At 38.0% G+C, this 11,472-nt stretch overlaps 1 non-coding gene across 1 annotated transcript; it reads left to right on the forward strand.

Moving 5' to 3' along the window:
- Positions 1-11,064: 11,064 nt before the first annotated feature.
- On the forward strand, positions 11,065-11,170 carry LOC145135334 (small nucleolar RNA R71). The gene has a single exon (XR_013719796.1). It is a non-coding gene; the product is annotated as a small nucleolar RNA R71 (small nucleolar RNA).
- The last annotated feature ends 302 nt before the right edge of the window (positions 11,171-11,472 follow it).

The raw sequence follows: 11,472 nt of genomic DNA on the forward strand, positions 1-11,472 counted from the left end.
GAAATCCAAAATAATAATTCGGTTTTGTTGAAAACCAATCCAAAAATCCGAATATCTGAACGAAATAGTCCAATCCAAATTGTCCAATTGGACAATTCGATTTTATCCAAATAGTGAACAACCCTACTCCGAAGTCTGCTGAGATGTTGACTGTTTTGACCTTGGTGTGCTTCAGAGCGTCATAGATGCCTGATATGTGTCCTTCGTCTTTGACATATTTTAGTGATGAAAACAGTAGAACCAACACAAACACAAAACATGAAAGTTGTGGGAAATTGTCTCTAGTTTCTGAAACGTCTTGAGTCAAGTCAATCGGAGCTCCTGAGCTTGAGATATGACAAAAACAATCAAGAGTGGTCAATTTTCCCAACAACATTTTTCTTCAAAACTTTGCGCAAATTGTCCTCATGCTTGTGAGCTTCCTTTTGCTCATTTTTCTTTCACGTTCTGCCCACTTTTAGATTATATAATTACCTGCACATAATGTTCAACAATCCATCAAAATAGTGTCATTCTTGGGTAATCACACATCAATTCAACATATTTAGTACAATTTATTATGTTATAAATATAAACCGATCAAACCTCCCCAAATTTATTCCGAACTCGTCCTGAGATTGGCCTGAAATTATCAGCGTAGGCTTACTCTATAATCCTAAGAAAAACTCAATGGAATCACAAATTTTGTACATTTTATCAAAATATTTTCAGTAAGCATGATATATCGATTTTGGGGATTATTAGTTGTTTATCCAAACTTTTAAACACAAAATACATGTTATGATTATATTATTTTGTGTTTGAAACTCTCTACTTTTTGAACCCTTTCCATAAGCAACCTCATGAGTAATCATTTGAAGTCATTGCCAAAGTCCCATTTTCAAGGTTCACTAACATAGTTAGCGTGGTCGGTAACACTTAATGGACCAACCCATACACTCCATTATCGAGGGGTCACATATTGTTTCACACAATGTCTTCCACTTGAACTGTTCTTAATATTTATCTTGATTGTGCATTCTTCGTGTTCTGTGATGGCTTTGAATTGAGCTTGAATATAGATACTTGGAAGTTCTTCAGTGTATTTTGATGCTTTTTGGTTGTGTGATAACAATAATAGCCCCTTCCTAACCCTAAAGGCGCGAGAATAAGTAAGACCAAGTACTAAGAGCATGATGACACATATTGTTCGGTTGGGTCCTCAATTGAAAGATCGTAGGCTCGAGCCAAAAACCTTCATTTTTCAAACCCTTGGGTATTTCACATAACAATTATATATATATATATATATATATATATATATATATATATATATATATATATATATATATATATTATGACTCGATGTATGAAATTTCAATCATTTTCTATCTTGATGAGTTACATTCAGTACATAGAGAAGCTACTAACTCATCACAGATTTCATAGAACCAACCCAAGAGAGAACGATAATAATATATGAGTTTAAGATAGCAGTACATTCATCCCAAATAAAAATATAAAAATAAAAATAGAAAAATAAAAGGAAAATGTCTTAATCACACAACCATAAAAACAAAATCAAAAGAGGATCTCACCAAGGTTTATTGTGGAGGCGGTTGTGGTGGATATCGTGGGTATGGATGAGGATACCCAAAAATCGATCCAAATAAATCATCAAATCGAAAGTTGTATTCTGTAGCTGGTGGTGGATGATAATGCTCATACTCCGATACCAGATCGGTAGAAAAGCGGTGCTGGAGCTCGGGATCGTTGTTGTGGCAAATCAATGTCCATCGGGTCATGTTGTAGACGACTGCGTCTGTAGGATGCATCTGCATAGTACTCCTACTGGTACAACTGATAAGTAGCAACACTATAAGTTTTGTCAGCTGTAATGCCAATCTGTCGTATCGGTTCGGTAAGATTAGCTAGTGCCGTGACAATACCCTCCATCCACGTATGTTTCTTCTCCATCCAAGTTCGAACCTCTTGGTTATGTGTGTTTTGCCTCCTTATAAAGTCCTCCCATGCTGCTTGCATGTTCAAGCCCTGTCCTGTTGCATGTCCCTATTGATGTGGTTGATCTCCATGAAAATCTCCAACAAATGGCTCCTCATCCCCCACACCAAGTGGGAATGTGTAAGTCATATTTATGGCTGAGTCCATCAGACTACGTGTCCTATTTATAATATGAAATGAGATGTGTATAAAAGAAGTAGCAATAGGGCGAAGAATATGCTGGTATGATGTAGCTTGCATGGCCTTGATCCTATTCCCCAAATCCCAACTCCCTAGTCACATATGTCGCTATCAGGGTAGCATAGGCGGTGGTGACTCTTTTATGGATATCAAACGAGGACCATATGTTGCACATAACATTATATGCATAAGAGATAAAGATGGATACCATCATCAATTTGTACAATACGTATAAGTCATGTGTCCTCACTGCCCTAGGACCCCTATTCCCTAGGTTCACATTATCCATGATGATCCTTTGCAATGCCTTTACTAAAGGCACCAAATCACATCACCTATCATATGCTTTCGTCCCCTCGCGGAATACCGTGCAGTACAAATATTCCATGACAATCCCAGGGTTACCCCCCCCTCATATCCACACATTTTTATTCGATTGGCTGGTTCTCAGGATCATGCAGATGATATCCAGTATCTACATGATTCATGTCTCAAATGCCCTATATAGTCATCACTATGTCATGTGTTCGAACTGAACAATCAACTGTAGCTCCTCCGACCTATTAGGTACCTCGAGACGTCAAAGTGTCCTTATCAATTTCCATACGATAACAACATAAACATGTGTGGGGTTGAAGTCTAGAGCTCTACCCCATCCATAACGGTCAAATGTCTCCACGATATTGTACCCAACAAAGTTGTGACGCTTTACCATGTACTCCACTATAAATCCAGTAAGCGGGTGAGTAGCCTCATAAACTGTTGGGCGAATGTCATCTTGATGCTCATGAAGTGTGTAACATCCCAAAATTTCAAGGTAAAAATTTCATTTTTAATACAATCAAAACACCCATTTATCTTTTACTCAAATATTTAGAAGTATTTCATAATAAAAAAGTTATCAGAGTACAATCCCAAAATCACAAAGTTGTGGAAAAACATGGGTGTATGCACTGCGATCAAGCCGGACCCTTCCCTTTTGAACCCGAAGTACCTGAAACCATAAACAATAAACCGTAAACACAAAGCTTAGCGAGTTCCCCAAAATACCGCATACCATACATACACTAGAGAATGCTATGTGCCAGCCATAGTCTTGCCATTATGCCACGAGTCAATCCTAGTCTTTCATTGACAAGTCGGGGCCAAAACCCTAGGTCTTACAAACAAGTGCTAAGAGCCGCCTCCTGGTCTTTCATGCAAGCATCGCAAAGATAACAAGCATAAAATCTACAACTAAAAATCTACTTAACTGCTAGGGTCCGAACCCTGGTCTTGCATTCAGATTTTCCAGGAGCCACCTCCTGGTATTTCATGCAATGTCAAGGGACACCCTTTGGTCTTCCAACAATACATAAGCCAATTGGCCGGCATTGGTGCCTTCAAACCATAGATAGAGTGAGGAGACTCATTTCAGACTGCTGAAACCCACTGATAAATCTCTGGTTGCAGATCTACTAAAATCCCCGCACTATCAATCACAAAATAACATCCAATTAATACTTGGATCCCGAATCACACTAAGAGTCCAAATTAGGGTCAAAGACCTTTTTACCCTTTCCCGAACTTGGCCCAAGGCCAAGGCCCAATCCAATTGTCTAAAAAGCCCAAATTCTAAAATAATCACCCAAAGCCCAAATATGGCCCAATTTTCCAAATTGTGCCCAATCCCTTTCATGGGCCTTCACCCAAGAAAGTCCAATAAAATCTCAACAGCCCAACAAAAGAATTCTAATGGCCCAATAAGGCCCAAGACAACCAAGATCCAACATGGCCCAAAACCAAGAACCCAAATAGACTGAAGCCCAATCTGCTGAGTACGCGGGGCATACTTAGCTGATACGCTCAACGTACACGCTTGAGGTCTTGTACGTGCAACGTACCTGCTTGTACGCCCAACGTACTCCACCAACTTGGCCAACTTCTTATTTTCAGCACTTAATCGATTAAGACTTCAACCCAAACTCAGATCTGACTTACTTAAGATGGTTTATCATGTAAAGTTGCCAACTTTACGTGCATGCATGGCTTAATGGGGCTTTAGAGCTCAACAGAGATTAATAAATGACTTAACACATGCATGATACCAAAACCACCATAAAGTTTTCACCTTTATGCTCAAGAAACCCTTAATGTGTCCAGATATACAAGGATAAGCTCCAAAAACGTCCTTAGCTCACAAAACCAACCAAAAAGGGACCAAAATGACCATAAACAAGCTAAAGAGTAGATCTATGAAATGAAATGCCAAGTTTTGAACTTTATACCTCAAACGCCACGAAATGAAGGTGCTAAAGATGGATCTCAAGGCTCTCCTCCAAAGAGAGAGTCTTCAAGCTTCTTCTTCTACCATTTCAAGATGCATAACACCCACCAAAAGCTTCACAAGAGCTCAAAAGCACCACACAAAGACTAAGGAACGAATTAGGGGTTTCAAGGGTATGGAGGCTGGTTAAACAAGGCCAAAAGAGGCTATCTTATGCTTTATATAGGGTACAAGCCCTAAAATTAGGGTTTTCATCTTGCTCACATACGCTAAGCGTACTCCAAGTACGCCTAACATACTTGGATGAGCTTCGCGACCACCAGCTTCCAGTAAGCCCAACGTACTCTAACTTTCCCGAAGTTGGCAATTCAGCCCGCCCAGGGACCAAATCAGCAAACAATATACCCCCAAAGGGTCTAAACCGAAATGTACAATAAATCAAGTGTTACAAAGTGTATGATACCGTGGGTTAAAAGTCACATGTATATCTGGCTCCGATTGAGTGACTGGCATCACACGTTGTCTGTTTCCTGCTGAAGTGCTTGTTGGTGCTACTCTTGATCTCTTTGCTAGCACCTGAAAAATTAATCACACAAAACCATAAAACAAAACTTGCCATTAAACACACCAGATGTCACATAAAATAAAGCATTAAATCAGTTGGCAAGCTGCTCCAAACACAGTTGAAATAAATTCAGTCTGAATAAATATTTGTTCCAAGTCATGTTTTTGTTTCCAGTAATGGATTATTTTCAAATAATTTTTTCTAGTCAGTAAAAAACACAGACAATCATAAAACTGGTTGTCACTGACAGGTTCCAACAAAAAAAAAACAGATAAACAACTATAAAAGATAGATTTTCAGACTGGCAGTAAGGTGTCAAATTTCAGTATCATTCTGAAAACTTCTAAAACTTGAATTTTTAATCTAAGAACACATAAAAACATAACCAATGGGTTTTCCAACATTATACGTGCATTTCATACTTTTAACAGTTAACGAACAAAACTTCAGTTTGCAAAAAATTCACAGATCGACACATGCAACTTACACATACTTATCCATAAGATTTATTACCATTTCATGCCAACTTTTTTCAGAAATTTCGAAATTTTCAACCACATATGAACAAAAAAAAATTGAAATTAATCCTTAAAAAATGGAGTTTTGAAGTTCATACCTTGTCAAGATAGTGTTTCTACTGAAGAGGAAACAAGAACTTGAAGCAAAAACCCAAAAATAAGTAAAAAATTTGAAGCCCTAGTTTTTGGGGGTTTTGAAATCGGCTCAGAAGTTGTGAAGAAGAAGTAAGAGGAAAAAAAATTATAGCAAACAACCCCAAAACACCAATAAAGTGTTGAAGAATGTGTCGCTGTCCTTGACGGCGTGTTTAGCGTCTCCTAGGACGTCTCTCATTAAAAAGGGCATTTTTGTAATTCAGCAGGGGTTTCAACGGTACACAAAAAACATAGCTCCCCGTCGGCATCCTAGGAGGCGTCTTAGACATCCCCTAGGACGTCTAGAGCTACTGATTTTTTTTATCTTGCTGTTTTTCACATTTTTAACTGTTCGGGAGCATTTCTCGGGTATTTTTCGAGATTTTTTTTATTTTAAGAAAAAATTAAGTACCCCCTCCCCAACTTTAGACCTTGGATCGTCGTCGATACAAAAAGAATTAAAACACACAACACGAAAAATAAAACTAAAAACACACCAAAACGCGGGTTGCCTCCCGAAAAGCGCTAAGTTTTACGGCTTCAGCCGGACGGTTTACCTCAATTAAGTTGTTTCTGAATATTGTCATACCTCGAGTGTTATTTTCTCAACGAGTGTCATTTTGCCATCTACCATTCGAATGTAAGGTTTAAGTCTTTGTCCATTTACCTTGAATGGTTCACCGCCTTTCGTGTCTTTGATTTCAATGGCACCGCGATCCGCCATATTTGTCACCACAAAAGGTCCACTTCATTTACTCTGAAGCTTCCCGTGGAAGATTTTGAGACGAGAGTTGAATAGCCACACCAGTTGTCCTTCAACAAATTGTTTTTGGACAATATGTCGGTCGTTTAATGCCTTCGTCTTTTCTTTGTAGATTCTTGAGTTTTCGTAAGCTTCCTTTCGAATACCTTCCAGTTTAATGAGTTGGAGTTTTCTTTTCATACCTGCATCACTTAATTCAAGATTTTCATTTTTTATGGCCCACATTGCACGATGTTCCAACTCCACCGGGAGATGGCATGAATTTCCATAAACATGCCGATACGGGGACATTCCAATGGGCGTCTTATAGGTTGTCCGATATGCCCATAATGCATCATCTAATCTTAAGGACCAATATTTTCGGTCGGGACGGACAATCTTTTCTAAGATGCGTTTTATTTCCCTATTTGACACCTCTACTTGTCCAATCGTTTTTGGGTGGTATGGAGTGGCTATCCTATGTGTGACACCATAGTGTTTTATTAGTATTGCATAATGCCAATTTTTAAAAGTTGAACCCTCGTCACTAATAATAGTTCTAGGAATTCCATGTCTCGAAAAGATGTTCTTTTTGACAAATTTACAAACAACATTATGGTCATTCGTGCATGTAGCCTAGACTTCGACCCATTTTGATATCTAATCAACGGCTACAAGAATTTATAGATTACCAAAAGAAATGGGGAACGGACCCATGAACTCAATGCCCCATACATCAAAAATTTGTACAACTAAAATTGGGGGTATTGGCATCATGTCCCGTCGTGAGAACCCCCCAATTTGTTGGTAATGAATACATGCTTTCACGAATGTGTGTGCATCTTTAAATATAGAGGGCCAGAAAAAACCACTTTGTAGAACCCGATTCCCCGTATTTTTGTTACTAAAATGGCCTCCACATGCATATAAGTGGCAATGCCAAAGAATGTCTTCTTGTTCCGTATGTGGTACGCATCGCCTAATCACTTGATCCGCTCTAATTTTGAAAAGATTTGGGTCCTCCCATATGTAGTATTTCGTTTGTGAATGGAAGAACCTCCTATGTTGAGTGGTCCAATATGGTGGCATTTTTCCTGTCACAAAATAATTCACTAAATTAGCGAACCATGGCAATGTTTTGACAATAAGAATATGCTCATCCAGAAAGTTTTCTTAAATAACTTCCGATGAGTTGTCATTATAGATGATTCTTGATAAATGATATGCCACAACATTTTTGGAACCCTTTTTGTCCTGAATTTCAATATCAAACTCTTAAAGAATAAGGATCCATCTTATAAGATGTGGTTTGGCATCCTTCTTTTCCAAGAGGCTTTCGGATGGCATTGTGGTCGGTGAAAATTACAACTTTCGATCCTCAAATGTAGAATCTAAATTTGTCTACTTCAAACATGACCACAAGCAAATCTTTTTTGGTAGTGGTGTAATTCAATTGTGCATCGAAAATTTTTTTGCTCGCATAAAAAATTGCAACGGGTTTTTATTCACCCGTTGTCCCAAAACTGCCCCTACCGCATAATCACTCGCATCACATATAATTTCAAAAGGTAAAGTCCAATTAAGTGATTGCAAGATAGGGGCTTCAACAAGTTTATTATTTAATGTGGTAAAAGCTTCAATACATGCTTTATCAAAAGAGTATGGTGCATCTTTTAAAAGTAATTTTTAAAGAGGTTTTGAGATCGCACTAAAATCCTTGATAATCCTCGATAAAATTCGGCATGTCCAAGAAAAGAAAAGACGCCTTTTACCGAAGTGGGTGGGGGAAGAGTGGAAATCATTTGTACTTTGTCCCGGTAGACTTCGAAACCATGCTCGGAGGCAACATGACCAAGTACCATTCCTTCTTTGACCATGAAATGACACTTCTCCCAAATTAAAACCAAATTAGACTCAATACAACGTTTTAAAACATTTTCTAATTGGTCTATGCAAGTCTCAAAGGAAGATCCAAAAATTGAAAAATCATCCATAAATATTTCTAATGAATCCCCCACCATGTCGGAAAAAAATAGCCATCATAGATCTTTGGAATATGGCGCGGGCATTACACAAGCCGAATGATATCTTTCGGAAAGCAAAGGTGCCATAGGGACATGTGAATGTGCTTTTGGATTGATCCTCGGGGTGGATGGAAATTTGATTATACCCTGAGTATCCATCCAAAAAGCAATAAAACGTTTTTCCAGATAAATTCTCAATAATTTGATCTATGAAAGGAAGAGGGAAATGATCCTTTGACGTTGTAGCGTTGAGTTTGCGATAATCGACGCAAAATCTCCATCCGGTGACCAATCTTGTTGAGATCTTTTCTCCAACTTCTATACCCACCTTTTTAATGCTTGACTTATTTGGCATTGTCTGTGTCGGGCCCACCCAATCACTATCAGATATCGGGTAGATAATACCCGCATCTAGCCACTTTAACACCTCTTTTTTAACAACTTCTCGTAGATTCAGATTGAGCCTTTTTTGTGCATCTCGGGATGGATTTACTCCAGCTTCAGTGATAATCCGATGCATACATGTGGATGGACTAATTCCCTTAAGGTCTGCTATCGTCCATCCAATTGCTCCCTTGTACTTGTAAAGCACCTTCAGTAATGCTTCCTCATGTGGACCTGTCAAATCAGAAGGTATGATAATTGGTAAGTTCTTGTTAGATCCTAAAAAGTAGTATTTAAGATGTGAAGGAAGAGTTTTGAGTTCAAGAGTGGGTGGCTCATCTAAAGATGGCTTAAGTGGGTCCGAGAAACTTGTTGGCAATTTTTCATTTTGATGACTCCATGGTGGCCTCCCTTGCTCAATAGCATTCACAAATTCTTCCCCAACCATTTGATGTCTTCCAATTCTAACACTACATCCCTGTCATTAGAAAGAAAAAGCTCCAACTGATCGGGGTGTAAGATTTTAGAAGTGAATTGATGCACTAAGTTATCAACCACATCCACCCGATAACATTTATAATCTGATGGTGAGTTAGGAAACATATTAAACACATTAATTCTAAGTTTCCTATTACCAAAAGAGATATCTATGGCACCCGTTCTACAATTAATTTCTGCATTTATTGTTGCCAAAAACGGGCGACTAAAAATAATAGTAGGTTGACTTTCTTTATATGTGCTTTCTGTTTCAAGCACAAGAAAATCAACTGGGCACTAGAAATCCTCCACCTTAATTATGACATCAGATAATATACCCCGGGGAATTTTTGTTGACTTATCGGCCAATCGTAAAATGATATCATTTTGTTCCAAAATGCCTAAGTCGTGTGATCAAAAAGATTTTCCAGGAGTATATTAACACTAGCTCCAAGATCAAGGAGCGCTTTTTGATATTAATGTTACCTAAGGTAACATAAATTAAAGGTGCACCGGGATCCTTAAGCTTGGGTGGAAATGTATTTGATATTAAGGAACCCGTATGCTTAGTTAAATCAATCTTTTTTGGGAGATATGCTTGGAGTTTGCATTTTTGAACACGCAAATCCTTCAAAATTTTTGCATAATATGGCACCTCCTTAATAACTTTGACCAACGAGATATTTATTTTAACTTAATTAAACAACTCCCACTTGTCTTCCAATTTTGTCCCTCGCTTCCAAAAAGTGAAAGATGCAAGTTTCTATAAAGTCAAAGGGTATGGTGCGGTATTAACCTCCACACCATGCTTCCCAACTTTAGAGTCATCTTTACCCTTTACTACTTTTTGTTTTTCTAATTTAAATTTTTTCTCAAACTTTTCTTTTTCATCAAAGATGACTTTAGTGCCATTATCATTATCTAAGGTAGGATCACTTACCTTATAGTCAACCTTTTTCCCACTATGCAACGTGCTTACCTCATTCACTTTGTGCTCTTTTCCCGGTATTTGGCTGTGGGATAGGTTGACTGTTGTGGTGCTCGGGAACTTTCCATATTCTCTTTTCCCAATTTGCTCCGCAAGTTGAGCAATCTTCTTCTCGATAGCAGCTATGGACTTGGAGTTAGTGTCAGATTTTTGATATGTTTGGGTTATGAACTCCATGATTTTGTCCAACTTGTTGCTATCAGTTTCCTCTTTCTTTGATGTTCCACCTTGTTTAAAGTTGGACTTATGGAACTACTTTGACTGATTATGATTTGGGAAATTTCGCTGACGGTTGTTAAAATTTCCATTGTTGTTGTAGTTCCCGCAATGGTTGTGGTTCCGATTGAATGGTCATGGACTATTTTGGAATTGACCATAGTCGTGCACTTGATTGATTTCCTCTTGAATTCTTATGCACTCATCCGCAATGTGTCTTGAATCACCACAACTTACAAATATTTTTTGGCCCTTCGAAAAAAACACACCTTTCTCCTTGCCTAGACTAGAGAGTAGTAAGTCAAATTTTTTATTTAAAGAGTTAATATCAGATTTGACTTCATTTTTCCAGTTTTTGTCTAGTCCAACTAAAGCAACTGATGAAACTGGGGTATCTCGTTTCTTAGCTGAGTAATTGGTTTTTGAACCATGACTCAACTGCTCCAAGAATCGACAAGCGTCTTCACTATCTTGCATCATAATAGTGCCGCCTGACGAGGCATTTATCATAGTTTGATTGGCAATGTCGACTCCATCATAAATAAAACGTACAATTTTTCAATGGGGAAATTCATGATGGGGGCATGAACGAAACAATTCCTTAATGCGTTCAAATGCATCATGAAAATTTTCATTGGGCTTTTGTGAAAAATCTTGTATCGCTTTTCTTATTTATGTGGTTTTACTCGCTGGGTAAAACTCTTGAAAAAGTTTAGTTTTTAATTCCTCCCAAGTATTAATACTATGGATAGCAAGATAAGTGAACCAATATTTAGTTTTTTCTTTTAATGTGAATGGAAATATGTGAAGTCTAAATGTATATCTATTAGTTCCGCGGAGTATTCACATTAGCGATTGTGTAATGCCCGTGTTTCTAGGCTAGGCATTAATATTGACATGATAGTCTAGGTTAACCTTTGTGACTCATTTTGGAAAAATGAAAAGGAATTATGTGAAAAATTATGTGTTTTATGTG

The sequence above is a fragment of the Lactuca virosa genome, chromosome 8 (genome assembly GCF_052849685.1).
Source record: "Lactuca virosa cultivar CGN04683 chromosome 8, Lactuca_virosa_CGN04683_v6, whole genome shotgun sequence".
In the NCBI taxonomy this organism is placed as follows: Eukaryota; Viridiplantae; Streptophyta; class Magnoliopsida; order Asterales; family Asteraceae; genus Lactuca; species Lactuca virosa.